At 44.2% G+C, this 14,029-nt stretch overlaps 1 pseudogene; it reads right to left on the bottom strand.

Annotated features, from left to right (window-relative positions):
* Nucleotides 1–63, bottom strand: LOC118576849 (annotated as a pseudogene).
* Between the last annotated feature and the right edge of the window lie 13,966 nt (nucleotides 64–14,029).

Below are 14,029 nucleotides of genomic sequence, written 5' to 3'. Positions count from 1 at the left end.
TTAAATATGGAACGCTTCACGAATTTGCGTGTCATCCTTGTGCAGGGGCCATGTTAATCTCTGGGGGTTTTTTGTTTGTTTTTTTGTTTTTTTGTTGTTGTTGTTGTTGTTTTGTTTTGTTTTGTTTTTCAAGACAAGGTTTCTCTGTGTAATAGCCCTGGCTTTCCTGGAACTCACTCCGTAGACCAGCCTGGCCTTGAACTCAGAGAGCTGCCTGCCTCTGCCTCCCAGTGCTGGGATTAAAGGCATTGGCAAACACTGCCCTGTAGCTCAGGATGTTTACCCTGTAGCTCAGGATGTCCTGAAACTCACTATGTAGTCCAGTGTGGCATCAAGTCCTCAGCAATTCTGCCTCACCTCCCAAACACTGGAATTGCAAGTGCGAACCACCACATCCAGCTTAAAATAAGGCTTTTTTAGAGAGAAGATGCTAAAAACAAGAATATCTTTAATTGGCAATATTTACTTGGCTTAGACTTACTATTTCAGGGTATCCCTGCCCTTACTCCAATCCTTTGCTTACTTGCTACATATGAGTGAAACCTCTCACTTAACTTACACTAATTGCTAACAACTGCTTATTTTCTATCAAGTAAAATATTCAAATGTATACAACTACCAACAGAGAAATTTGATTATTTATAAGCATGCAAAATGAAACTGGTGTGGATTTTCTCTTTCACTGTTTCCTGGTCCCTGAACGAATAAAATAACAATCTATAAGTTATGCTTATTGTGGTGGTGATTCAAAAACTGGGAAGGGGAGGCAGATCTCTTGTCAGTTCAAGGCCAGCATCATCTACAAAGCACATTCCAAGCCAACTATGGCTACACAGTAAGACTCAGTTTTTTTGTGTGTGTTTGTCTGTTTTTTAATCTTCTCATTTAACCCAAGCATATGCAGGCTGTAAGTCCCTAGATCATATGGAACCACAATTCTAAAACAACTGGGATTTGTTTTAAATTACATTAGTCCCTCCACTATTTTCCCTAAGCATTAAATATGCGTCTAGACTGTAAGACAGCTGGGAAGAAGTTTTAAAATTCAAATTTTAAAACGCAGTTGTGTTACCTTAACACTTCTCAACCTGAGACATAAGGAACCTCTAACAGCATCTGGTGCAGTGGTGCACATCTGCAATCACACCAAGTAGAGGCAAATCAGAAGTTTCAGGCTGGCCTCAACTGGAGGCCAGCCTAGGCTGTATGAGGTCCTGCCTCAAAACAACAGACAACAGATTAACAGGCATGTTAGTTTGTTTTTTCTATTACATTTATTTATTTATTTATTTAGTGGGTGTTCACATGTACAGTGCACATGTGGAGGTCAAAGAACAACTTGTAGGAGTCAGTTCTCTCCTTGCATGAGTGGTGTGGGTCCCAGGAATCAAACTCTGCTTGTTAAGCTTGGATGGTGAAAAAAAAAAAAAATGCCTTTACATAATGAGCCATCAGGTTGGCCCATCATGAATAAATTCTAAATCAATTTTCAAACAAGTTCACATCCATCTAAGTTACTCACAGGAACAGGCAAGAATGAACTTCATATTTCTGTCATCTGATTCTCTATTATTCATTTTAGGATTTTTGTTTGGTTGACTAGGACAAAAACCTGAAACTCAAAATGCTCCTATCTCAACCTCCAGAGTGCTAGATCATAGGTATGTACCATCAAGCCCAGCTCCATCATTTTGTTTTAATTAGCAATTATAATTTTGTTTAGAAAACCAATTTTTTTAATTTTTATTTTTGGAGGGTGGAAGTTGAGAGAAGGTCTCATGTAAGCCAGGTGACTTTCGAATTCAGTTCTCTATGTAGCCAAGCATAATTCTGACTCCTCAGGTTCTGCCTCCACCTCTCAAGGGCTAGGATCACAGGCATCAGCATGCCAACTCAAAAAAAAAAAATTTTTTTTTAAACCTCATTTTGAACAACCCTAGAAACTAGGGTTAAGCTCACAAAAAGCACAAAAATGCAAGGAGCTGAGTTCAATCCCTAGTATCACAAAACAAATAGGTCTTATTTACTAAACATGAAAAAATTATTCTGGCACACAATCATAACTACCTGTTTTTCTTATTGCTATCACTATCACAGGAGACAGTAAACCACTGCAAATAAAATACTTTGATACTGGCCTAATGCTTAATTATGGGGAATTTTTTTCAACCAAACGTTCCTTCACTCACGTTGAAGCCGCACAGAAATTGACTTTCCACTTTGTATGGATGCTGAATACGTGACACTTCTCCAAAGCCGTTTTGGTCTGTCAGTGTCTTCTTCACTTTTCACAAAACATTCCACTTCATATTCAAATCTGAAGACTGAGATTGGCTAAAACTCTTCAAACACTGCTATTGACCTCCCCACACACACACTTTCAGATTTCGCAACTGAAACTTGCAATCATTTCGGGAGCTTACCCATTAAACAAGAATAGTGGCAGGAAAACTGCAGGCGAAACCGCATCCATGAACTTACGGTGGGACTATTTGGTTTTCACTCAGTACTTTTACTACCTCACTTTATGACTTCGGAAGAGTCGAAGAACCCAAACTTACTCAGAAAACTTGCAAAACAAAACGACCAATTTAGGCTCGTTCTTTTTATCTCCTAACATGGAGACAAGCGCGTGTGGAAAACAAGCTTTAACTAACACTCAAGGTCGTTCCGATTAAAACAACTCGTTCCAACTCCAAGGCCGCACCGCAGCACCCCAGCACTTCAAGACTGAACCATAAAGCATCTACCTTCCCGCCGATCCCGGCCCGTTAACACTGACAGGCTCTCGGCTGGGCTTCCCGGCTCCGCAGCGCGCCGCCGCCCGGCACGCCCTGCCAGGCACAGGGCGGAGCTCGACGGGCCAGACCGCCGGGCGGCAGGCACCAAGTCGTGGGCTCTGGGCTGAGGACGCAGCCCGCTCCAGGAGCCCCCGGCTCCGAACTCGGAGCGCAGGCACCCCGCGGAGCCGCACGGGGAAGGGCGGCGGCGGCGGCGGCGGCGGGGACGGGTTGTCACCTCGGAGCCGAAGCACTGGGAGGCGGCGTGGGTGACCACGGAGCGGGCACAGGAAAGGTTGGACGCCTCACCTGCTCCTCTCGAGGCCGCCGCTGCGGTTCGCGGAGGGGACAACATGGAGCCTCCGCCTTCAGCAGGAGTAGCAGAGGCGCAGAAGACAGGAGAGGTCTGAGGAGGCCCTAGGGGAGGGGAACAGGCGGGGCCCGGACTCCGGGTGAAACCGAGGAGGAGGAGCGCGCCGAGCGAGAGCCTACAGCTAGTGGGAAAGCCGGACCGACGGCGCAGGGCGTGGCGAGGGCGGGAAAGCGCACGCGGCCGAGTCCCGCCACCGTTCCGTGCGCGTGCGCCGGGGCGTGGATCACGACGCGGTACTGGGATCTCGGGCCCATCGGGAATTGTAGTCCGGCGCTCTCTGGGCCCGGCCCCAGGGCGAAGAGGACACGGGGCAGGGGGCGGGGCCGAGGGAGTCGTCTTACCGCTGAACTACAACTCCCAGCAGGCCTTGTGAACCGTGGGGGCAAGGAATGAGGAGGACTCTCCTGGAGCCCCTGCCCAGGCGGAGACCAGGGCCGGGCTTTGGCTACCCGGTTCCCGCCGGGAGCTCCCACCCGGCCCGTCCGGTGGGCTTTGGTGTTCCTCGCTGTCTAGGAGGTGGGCTGAAAGAAGGCCACAGCCTGGGATGACGAGACGCTTTAGTGATTTTGACTTCACAAAGGCAGACCATCGTGACTTCATTACTACCAGTATCATCATCATCCCCAATTCCTGTCCTCGACTAAGTCTCAAGTGAATCATCACCAATAGCTGAGTAGTAATCTCAGTACTCAGGAGACCAGGGGAGGACGATCAGGTCAAAAAACACAAAAACCATCAGCGTGACCTCTGCTAGAGTTTCTCTGTTCTAAGCCATGGCCCGCCTTTTATTAACTTTAGGCTTATAGGACCTTTGTTTCAAAGTTGCGCTTTTTTTTTTTTTTTTTTTTTTCTTCCGTTTTTCGAGACAGGGTTTCTCTTTGTAGCTTTGCGCCTTTCCTGGATCTCACTCTGTAGACCAGGCTGGCCCTGAACTCAGAGATCCGCCTGGCTCTGCCCCCCTCCCCGCACCCCCCTCCACCCGGGTGCTGGGATTAAAGCCGCGCGCCACCACCGCCGGGATCAAAGTTGCTTTGCAGAACGAAGTTGTTGGAAAATGCTTTTATTCATACTTGACACATGATTGTGAAAATACAATTTGCTTCAAACTGAAGAATACTGTTTTCTGAGTTCTAACGAATCCTAACAGACGGAGGTAGCTGCCCTCTTCTCCCCAGTCACCACCACCTGTCCTCACCATTCTCTTTCGTTCTGCAAATGTTTCGACTTTCTTCCTTCTGCCTAGAACTTCCCTCCAACTACCTCTAGACGCTGCCAAGCCGTTCGACTTGTGACTAAGTGACTAAGCCAGAGGTGATGAAGTAAAGACAGTTCTACCTTAGCCTACCTAAAGAAGTCCTATTTACACTTCTTCAGCCCCGCCCGTTTCTGATCCCCCACGTACCCCAAACTCTCCAGACTGTTGGGATACTCTCTTCCAGCTTCTAAATTGAAACCTAGATTAGATTTTCTAAGCTGTCATGTAGTTGTTTATTTTAAGATGGACAGGACCATTGCTGTCTTGAATCAGCAGCTGTGATTACCCACAGGAGACTTTCATTGAACAGGCCTATTAATGTCCCCTCATGAGGGGAGGTACATATTCGGGAGCCATTATGAGTTCCTCAGAGACCCCACTGCTCCCAAGGTTGTAGACAAGGTGGGAAATTGACCAGAAAGAGGGACTCTTCCATTACTGTAGTTCCCATAAGTGGCCCAAGGAACTCCTCAATGGTGCAGATCTCTGTGAGTCATCCATGCTGCAGGAGAGACTCTTAATTTGTATAGTTGCCCATAAATTGCCCAAGGAACTTTGTGGTGATGTAACCGCCTTTGAGTCACCTATGCACCTATAAGTAGACCCAATAAACTCAATGTTCACCAAGCAGGACTTGGATGGAATTCTTTCCTTGGTCTGTCAGTGCCCCTCCCCACAGGATGAATAGGCCTTTGTTTCTATCTCCCAAGAAAACACATAGCACAGGCCAACCTGAACCAGCAAGAGACTAAAAGCAAACATCAGTAGGAGAGTTTAATTCAGAAGACAGGACCTCCAGGACATGACACAAATCCATTATGTTACATGCTCAACTAGAAGAGCCAAAGGTCAATGACTTGTCACTATTGCAAACATTATTGTGAAAGAATTTAAAATCACCACACATCCTATCATTCTCCAATTCCCTTTGCTAAACTATATTTTTCTTTTAATGATTTTATGGTATGTGTGTGTGAATGTAGGCACACATATGCCACAGTACACATAGAAGTCAGAAGATAACTTTTCAGAAGTTGATTCTCTACCTTTTTAAGATTTATTTTTTATTATTATATGCTTGTATGTACATATGAGTGTAAGTGGCCATGGAGGCCAGAGGTATTGTCCCTTGGAGCTGGAGTTATAGGTGTTTGTAAGCCACCTAACATGGGTTCTGGGAACCAAACTTGGGTCCTGTATAAGAGTATCAAGCTCTCTTAACTGCTGAGCCTACTTTCCAGCCTCTCCACCTTGTTTTTGAGGCACTCACTGACTCTGAAAGCTTCCAGAAAACTGCCCTGTCTCTAACTCTCATCTTGCTATAGGAATGTTGAGAAAGCCACTATATATTTGTTTTGTTTTGGTTTTTCAAGGCAGGATTTCTCTGTGTAACTTTGGAGCCTGTCCTGGATCTCGCTCTATAGACCAGGATGGCCTCAAACTCACAGAGATTCTTCTGCTTCTGCCTCCCAAGTCCTGGGATTAAAGGCGTGCGCCACCACTGGCTATCTTTTTTTTTTTTTAATGTGGGTGTGGGGATCAAATTTGGGTTGTCAGGCAGACAGAGTAAGTGCCTTTAACCGCTGAGCCATCTTGCTGGCTCCTGCACTACATTTCTCCCAGCGCCTTTTTACTATCAGATTGGAGTTTTGCATTTTTTTTAATTTTATTTTATTTTATTTTATTTATTTTTTTTTTTTTTTTTGGTTTTTTGGAAGAGAGTTTCTCTGTGTAGCCCTGGCTGTCCTGGAAAACCACCATCAAATATCCTTGGTAGAAGTTATTTACTAAGCTGTGACTTAGAATCCTGAAATCTATAATATTTACCATGTTGTTTCAAAAGTCAAAACCTTCTTCCATGTGTGAGGAAAAGTGATGTACTCTTATTGGCCTCAATGTCATATTTGGGCAGATCTAATGCAAGCACTGCTGTTCACTGCCCAACAGATTGGAATTAAGTACATATTCATTGGAAGCTGTTAAAATCAAACAGGGTATCGTGTTCCATAGCAGAATTAGGTATGTAATATTAAAAGAAGCAGAAAGTTCATGAGCAGTTAGTGTAACAAATACCCTTTACACTCATTAATACAACCTTTTCATTTTCTACTTACTGCCTGTTTAAGGCACTGATGCTGCTGTGGAATAATCCTTTTGTACACTGTAAAGATTTATCGCTGTGATTGGTTTGATAAAGAAGCTGACTGTCGGGGTTGGGGATTTAGTTCAGTGGTAGAGCGCTTTGCCTAGCAAGTGTAAGGCCCTGGGTTCGATCCTCAGCTCAAAAAAAAAAAAAAAATTCTGCCAAGCAGTGGTGGTGCACGCCTTTAATCCCAGCACTCGGGAGGCAGAGGCAGGTGGATCTCTGTGCGTTTAAGGCCAGCCTGGTCTACAAAGTAAGTTCCAAGAAAGGCACGAAAATATACAGAGAAACCCTGTCTTGAAAATAAAAATAAAAAATAAAAAAGCTGAATAGCCATAGTAAAATAGGGAATAAGCCTGAGCTATTGACTGAGCATTTACAATTAATATAAGTCTCTGTGTGGTAATTTGGAAGCAGCTCCCAGGACAGGAAAACACCAAACACAATGATGCAGTGGCTATTTTGTTCAAAACAAACAAAATTTTCCATTTGGAATTTACATTATAACAGGAAGACCAAAAATCAAACATCGAGGGCCTAGGTATAGGCCTTTATTCCCAGTACTTGGGAGGCAGAAACAGGTGAATCTATGTGAGTTCAAGGCCAGCCTTGTCTACATATGAAGTTCCAGCCAGAATTACATAGACAAAACAAAACGAAAACACACAGCTGAAGTTCAAAATACCAGACTGATTCCCATTGAAGCCTGCCTTTAGAACTGAGTCACCTGATATGACTGAAGGTTGACCTTTCCTTGTGGTTTTCTAGAAGAAGGTGACAGGGGATATATAGACATTTTTGAGTAGTTAAGGCCATTGGATCTGGGGCCAGACTGACTGGCATTAAATTTTAGCACTAATGCTCACTAGGTGTGCAAACTCAGATGACCTAATCTCTCTGAGTCTGTTTCATCAGCTACAAACTAATTCTAATACCCACAAAGTTTTAGAGTAAATGAGATGTGTTTGTCCCTGATGACTGCTATACAGTTAGTCTGGAACTGGTGATTATATTCATTCTGGAAAAGCCAAACAAAGTCATAAATACTCAAGGCACTTATGAAGGATAAAAATAGCAAAATTGTTATCCAGAATGACATCTACTATGACTCAAGATTCCAAAGCTCTCCCAAAATAGGACATTTGTTATGTTTCAAGCACAGTGAGAGGTAATAATGCTGCATAAGATACATTCCTGTCTTCCACGGACTCACGAACTTGTGAGGTTAAACAGCTAAGTATCATTCCCTATTAATGGTAGGGTGACACCACTTGGCCTCCTACACCTACTTCCAGGACCAATGGCTAAGCAACTTCAAAAAGATAGAATACTACCTGCCTGGAAATTATTTAAATACCCCCTGGGTTTGGGGTGGAGCTTGGTGGTAAAACACTTGCCTAGCATGCTCAAAGCCCTAGTTTGGATCCCATCAACACAAAAATAAAATGCCTACCTGGGCTCAAGAGATAGTTTAGTGGTAGAGCACATGTTTAACATGTAGAAGGTCCTGAGTTTGATTCCCAACCACCACAAAATAAGATAGATATTGGCATCTTAATTTTCTTGTTTATAAAGTAGAGTGATGACTGTTGGGCATGACTGTAGGCAGAAGTTTCTGTCCTGCCAGCAGCTTCCAAAAAAACACAGAGGCTTATATTAATTATAAATGATCGGCCGATAGTTCAGGCTTGTTACTAACTAGTTCTTACAACTAAACCCATTTCTATTAATCTATGTGCTGCCCTGAGGCTGATGACTTTTACCTCTATTTCATTTTGTGTGTCTGACTCTGACTGCAGCTAGCTAGCGACTCTTCTGACTCCATCCTTCCTCATCCCATCATGCTCAGTTTGGCTCTCTTGCCTAACTTTATCCTGTTCAGCTATTGGCTTGTTTATTAAATCAATCATAGTGACATATATTCACACAGTGTGCAGAAGGATTACTGCACATGGTGGCATATGCCTTTAATCCCAGAACTCAGGAGGCAGAGGCAGGTGGATCTCTGAATTCCAGGAAACAATGAGAACTTCAGAATGAGACCCTGTCTCAAAAACTAAATAAATAGGATGATGATTTGGTTACAATAGTCAACGCCACTTCATGGTGTGTTATAAAGCTGAATTAGTCCTAGCAAGAAAAAGAAAAAACCTGAAGTCCCAAATACTGAAGAAGCTAAAGCAAGAAGGTGATTTGAGGCCAGTCAACAGAGAGACTTCATTTCTTTAAAAAGGAGGGGTGTGGCTCAGCTGGCAAAGCATTTGCTTAGAAAGTCTGATGACCTGAGTTCAAATGAAACCCAGGGACCCACAGAAAAAAGTTGCATTTGGTAATCCCAGCACTCCTATGGGTTGATGGGAGAGATAGGAGAAGTTCACAGAACTACTGGCTAGTAGCTGGTAGCTGGCAAAAGTGTCAGGGATGTTAAGAGTGATCCTACTCCAGCCGGGCATGGTGGCACACACCTTTAATCCCAGCACTCGGGAGGCAGAGGCGGGCGGATCTCTGTGTGTAGCAGGAATCTTAAAGAGTCTTATTAATAAAAACAAACCTGAAGCCGGGTATTGTGGTGAACGCTGGAAGGTCAGAGAAGTAGAACAAGCCACAGCTTCCTCACCTTGCCAATTCTTCAGCTGATCCTGTTTCTTCAGACTGGAAGCCTCTGAGTCCTCATCCAAATGGATCTCAGCTGAACTGCTGGTAAAAGCCTAAAAGCTTAACCAGCCAAAATGCTGCTAGTTTCTGGTCCTCACACCTTATATACCTTTCTGCTTTCTACCATCACTCCCTGGGATTAAAGGCTCACTTTCTGGGATTAAAGGTGTGAGTCACCATGCTTGGCTGTATCCTTGAGCAGATGGATTTCTGCCTCTGGCATGCTAGGATTAAAGGCGTGAGTGCCACCATTTTCTAGCCTCTGTATCTAGTGGCTCTCTGTTCTCTGACCCCAGATAAGTTTATTAGGGTGCACAATATTTCGGGGAACACAGTATCTGTGATTTCTTGGCCAGCCTGGGCTACAGAGTGAATTCCAGGAGAGGCCCAAAGCTACACAGAGAAACCTTGTCTCAGAAAAAAAAAAAAAAAGAAAAGAAAAGAAAAAGAGAAAGGAGGATATGGGCCAGGTGTGGTGGTTCATTATTGGTGAAATTATTAAGGCCACTCCACGTAGTTAAAAGGGAGGTTTATTTTGTGGGGTAACTTACAAATGAAGGGGTAGGTTGCAGGGTCTGGCAAAGGTATAGGGTAGTCCGGCGGTGTTCTCTGGAGAACTCTGCTCCGTCCACCTCCAGCGTCCGGCGTCCCGGAACCAAGAGAGCCACCTCCTCCTGCTCCTCGGTCTTGCGCTCCCTCCTCTGCCCCGCCTTGTGGGTGTGATCATTACTGAAGCCTCAATGGGGGTTGGAACTTCCAGGCCAATGCTGGGATGGCTACCCACTACAGTTCATGCTTATAATTTTATTGAGGAAGGAGGATCTCTGACTTGGGGGCCAGCCTGGTCTACAAAGTAAGTTCCAGGACTGCCTGGGCTATGTAGAAAGACCCTATCTCAACAACAAAAAGTGGGTGTGCAAGGCAGAAGAGAAGGCTCAATGGTTAAGAGCATTTCCAGCTCTTCTAGAGGCCCCAAGTTTGGTTTCCAGCACTACTCAGGTAACTCCAGCTCCACAGGATACAATGCCTCTGGCCTATGAGGACACCTGCACTCACATGCACATATCTCTCCCCTCACACACACACACATATATAATCAAAGATAAGAGAAATACTTTTAAAGCTGGATGTGGTGGCGAATATCTTTTATCTCAGCACTTGGGAGGCAGAGGCAGGCTGATCTGTGAATTTGAGGCCAGCTTGGCCTCCATAATGATTCCAGGACAGTCAGAGCTATAGAGAGAGACCCTGTCTTGAGAAAACAAAACAAAACAAACAAACAAACAAAAAAACCCCAGGAAAATAAATTTTTTTGTGTGTATAGTTTTGGAGCCTTTCCTAGAATTCACTCTGTAGCCCGGGCTGGCCTTGAACTCACAGAGATCCACCTGCCTCTGCCTCCCTAATGCTGGGATGAAAGGCATGCACCACTACCACCCAGCTCTTAAAAAAAAATGCTTTTTTAAAAAGATAGATGTAGGTATAGATTTGCCATACTTATTGTTGCTTATAGAAGATTTTAATTAGTCAGGCGGTGGTGGTGGCGCACGCCTTTCATCCCAGCACTGGGGAGGCAGAGGCAGGGGAATCTCTGTGAGTTTGAGGCCAGCATGGTCTACAGAGTGAATTCCAGGACAGCCAGGACTGTTTCACCGAGAAACCCTGTCTCAGGGGAAAGCAAAAAAAAAAAAAAAAGATGATTTTAAGCAAGGTTACCTATCTGTGTGTAGCAATGTGGTGGAGGTTAGAAATAAAAGAAACAATATAGTCATATACCACATAATGACATTTTGGTCAATGAACAAAAAACTATCATTTAGTGATGTGGGCATTGTGGTGCATAGCCTCTCACTCATGTGATTATGCTAATGCTAGGCAAACCTACTGGACTGTCAGTCATGTGAAGAATTTGTACATCCAAGTGTATATCACTAATAATGCCTGGATGTGGCAAGTACCATCTCTATCAGTGAATGAATGGATAAGGGAAATGTGGTATATATGCACAATAAAATATAATTCTGGAATAAAAAAAAGAAATTCTGTGATTTGCAGCAACATTCAGGAACTGACAGTCATTATGTTGAGTAAAATAAATAGTCACAGAAAAAACAAATAACACATGTTCATTTTTTAAAAAAATTTATTGCCGGGCGGTGGTGGCGCAGGCCTGTAATCCCAGCACTCGGGAGGCAGAGGCAGGTGGATCTCTGTGAGTTTGAGGCCAGCCTAGGACAGGCTTCAAAGCTACAGAGAAAACCTGTCTCGAAAAACCAAAAAAAAAAAAAAAAAAAAAACCAACAAAAAAACAAACAAACAAAAAATTATTGGTCTACAGGGTCAGGGGTTAAGAAAGAGCACATTCACTCTTGCAGGGGACCCACATTCAATTCTCAGCACACACATGGCAGCTCAAAACCACTCACTACTCCATTTTCAGGGGATGCAATGCCCTCCTCTGGCCCCTACAGGCATGCATGAACTCACAACAGTACACACATACACATGAAAATATATTTTTTTAAAGTCTCTGTGCTGGGCAAGATGGTGTGTGCCTGTAATTCTACCACTTGGGAGTCGGAGAGGGGCAGCAGGAGGGAACATTCAAGGTCAGCCTGAGTTTCAAAGCAAGGCCCTATCTCATAACAAAGCCGAGACACGGCTCAGTGGTAGAACATTTGCCCTGCATTCAATGCCCACTATAACAACCAGAAGAGTGATTGTAAGGACAGCTGTGAGAGCACGAAACTTTAACTCCAACACTCAAAAGGCAGACGCAACTGGATCTCCTTGAGTTTAAGGCCAATTTTGTATATATAGTGAGGTCCAGGCCAGCCAAGGCCATACAGTGAGACCCACCTTCAAAATGATAACTTCTGCCAGGCAGTGGTAGTATACACCTTTATTCCCAGCTCTTGGGATCTCTAAGAGTTCGAGGCCAGTGTGATCTATAGAGAGTGTTCTACAGAAAGAGTTCCAGGCCAGCCAAGGCTACATAAAGAAACTTGTCTTGAAAAAAGTGTGTGTGTGTATGTTTTTGTGTGTGTGTAATAATAATAACAATAATAATATTATAATAATAATTTCTTGCCGGGCAGTGGTGGCACATGCCTTTAATCCCAGCACTCGGGAGGTAGAGGCAGGTGGATCTGTGAGTTCGAGGCCAGCCTGGACTACAGAGTGAGTTCCAGGAAAGGTGCAAAGCTACACAGAGAAACCCTGTCTTGAAAAACCAAAATAATAATAATAATAATAATAATAATAATAATAATAATAATAATTTCTTCCGAATCATTCCCCACCTAAAATCTTTTTACTGAACTCCTGTTAACCCTAAGATAAGGCCTCAAGTCTCCTCCCCTCCTTCTACTTTATTTCTACAGAATGCTGGGATGACAGCCGTTGTCGCCACACCTGGATCTTAGGACATAAAACTATCCAGCACAATTGACCCCTGGTCAACCTGACACATAAACAAATCACTGTAAAGTCACAACCTTTCTTGCTCATCCCCAAGATCACACATTAATATAAACATCACAGTATAAAACATTTTACTAACTTAAAAAGTCCCACAGCCTTACAAATCCAAACACTAAAAATTCAGTCTTTTAAAATATATCCAGTTTCTTTTAAAATCCAAATTCTCTGTAAAACTCCAAAACTTCCTTTTTTAAAAATGCAAAGTCTTTCAACTGTGGGCTCCTGGAACACAAAAAATAAGTACTTTCATACTTCAATAGGGAAAGAAATAGGGCAAAGTAACTATCTGAACAAAGGAAAACCAAACTCCAACAGTGTAAATAACTCAGCATCAGCGTCTGGGATCCACTCACAATCTCCTGGGCTCCTCCAAAGGTCTTTGGGTCACTTTTCCAGCTCTGTTCTCTGCAGCACACACAGCTTGTCTTCTAGACTCCAGGTGGCTCCATTGCACAACTGCTGCCGTTCTTGGCTATCCCATGGTACTGGCATCTCCAAAATGCTGGAATCTTCTACCGAAACTAGGCTGCACTTTCACCAATAACCTCTCCTGGGCTGTCTTCAGGGACTCCAGCATTGCCACATAGTGCCAAGCCTCAGCTGCTCTCTATGACCCCTTCCTTCATGCCTTCAAAACCAGTACCACCTGGGTGACTCATACTACCAAGTTCAGCTGCCGCACGAGAAGTACAACCCTGACCATTTCTGAAACACAGCATTCTGTGCGCTGACTCTGAGGAAACACTTCCCAGAAGACTTCACCTCAGTGACCTGGTCTTTTCTTTTCTTTCTTTCTTTCTTTCTTTCTTTCTTTCTTTCTTTTTTTCTTTTTTTTTTTGAGCTGAGGATCAAACCCAGGGCCTTGCACTTGCTAGGCAAGCGCTCTACCACTGAGATAAATCCCCTACCCTACCTGGTCTTTTCTGAATCACATCTGATTATTTCGATCTATTGTTCCAGCAAAGCCAAGGTTTTACTTTAGTGGTTCTGGTCTCTTGTTGATCACAGACAGTTCTTCAACTCCAGCGGACCAGACACCACAAATTTGTCACACTAAAGGCCCAGTCAAGTCTTTGCTTCCCTCTGACACTTCATGAGCCAGGCCTCCATCATCTGCGCTGCTCTCAATAGTCTTTTCTTTTAAACAGAGTTTCTCTGTGTAGCCCTGGCTGTCCTGGAGCTTGTTCTGTAGCCCAGGCTGGCCTCGAACTCACAGAGATCCGCCTGCCTCTGCCTCCCAAGTGCCGGGATTAAAGGTGTGCGCCACCACCACCTGGCACTCCCAACATTCTTATCTTCCAAACTCATACAGATTATCCCACTGAACTCTCAACACTCAA

The sequence above is a fragment of the Onychomys torridus genome, chromosome 1 (assembly GCF_903995425.1).
Source record: "Onychomys torridus chromosome 1, mOncTor1.1, whole genome shotgun sequence".
Taxonomy (NCBI): Eukaryota; Metazoa; Chordata; class Mammalia; order Rodentia; family Cricetidae; genus Onychomys; species Onychomys torridus.
The sequence above is the reverse complement of the archived record's forward strand: the minus strand, read 5'-3'. Positions and strand labels throughout refer to the sequence as shown.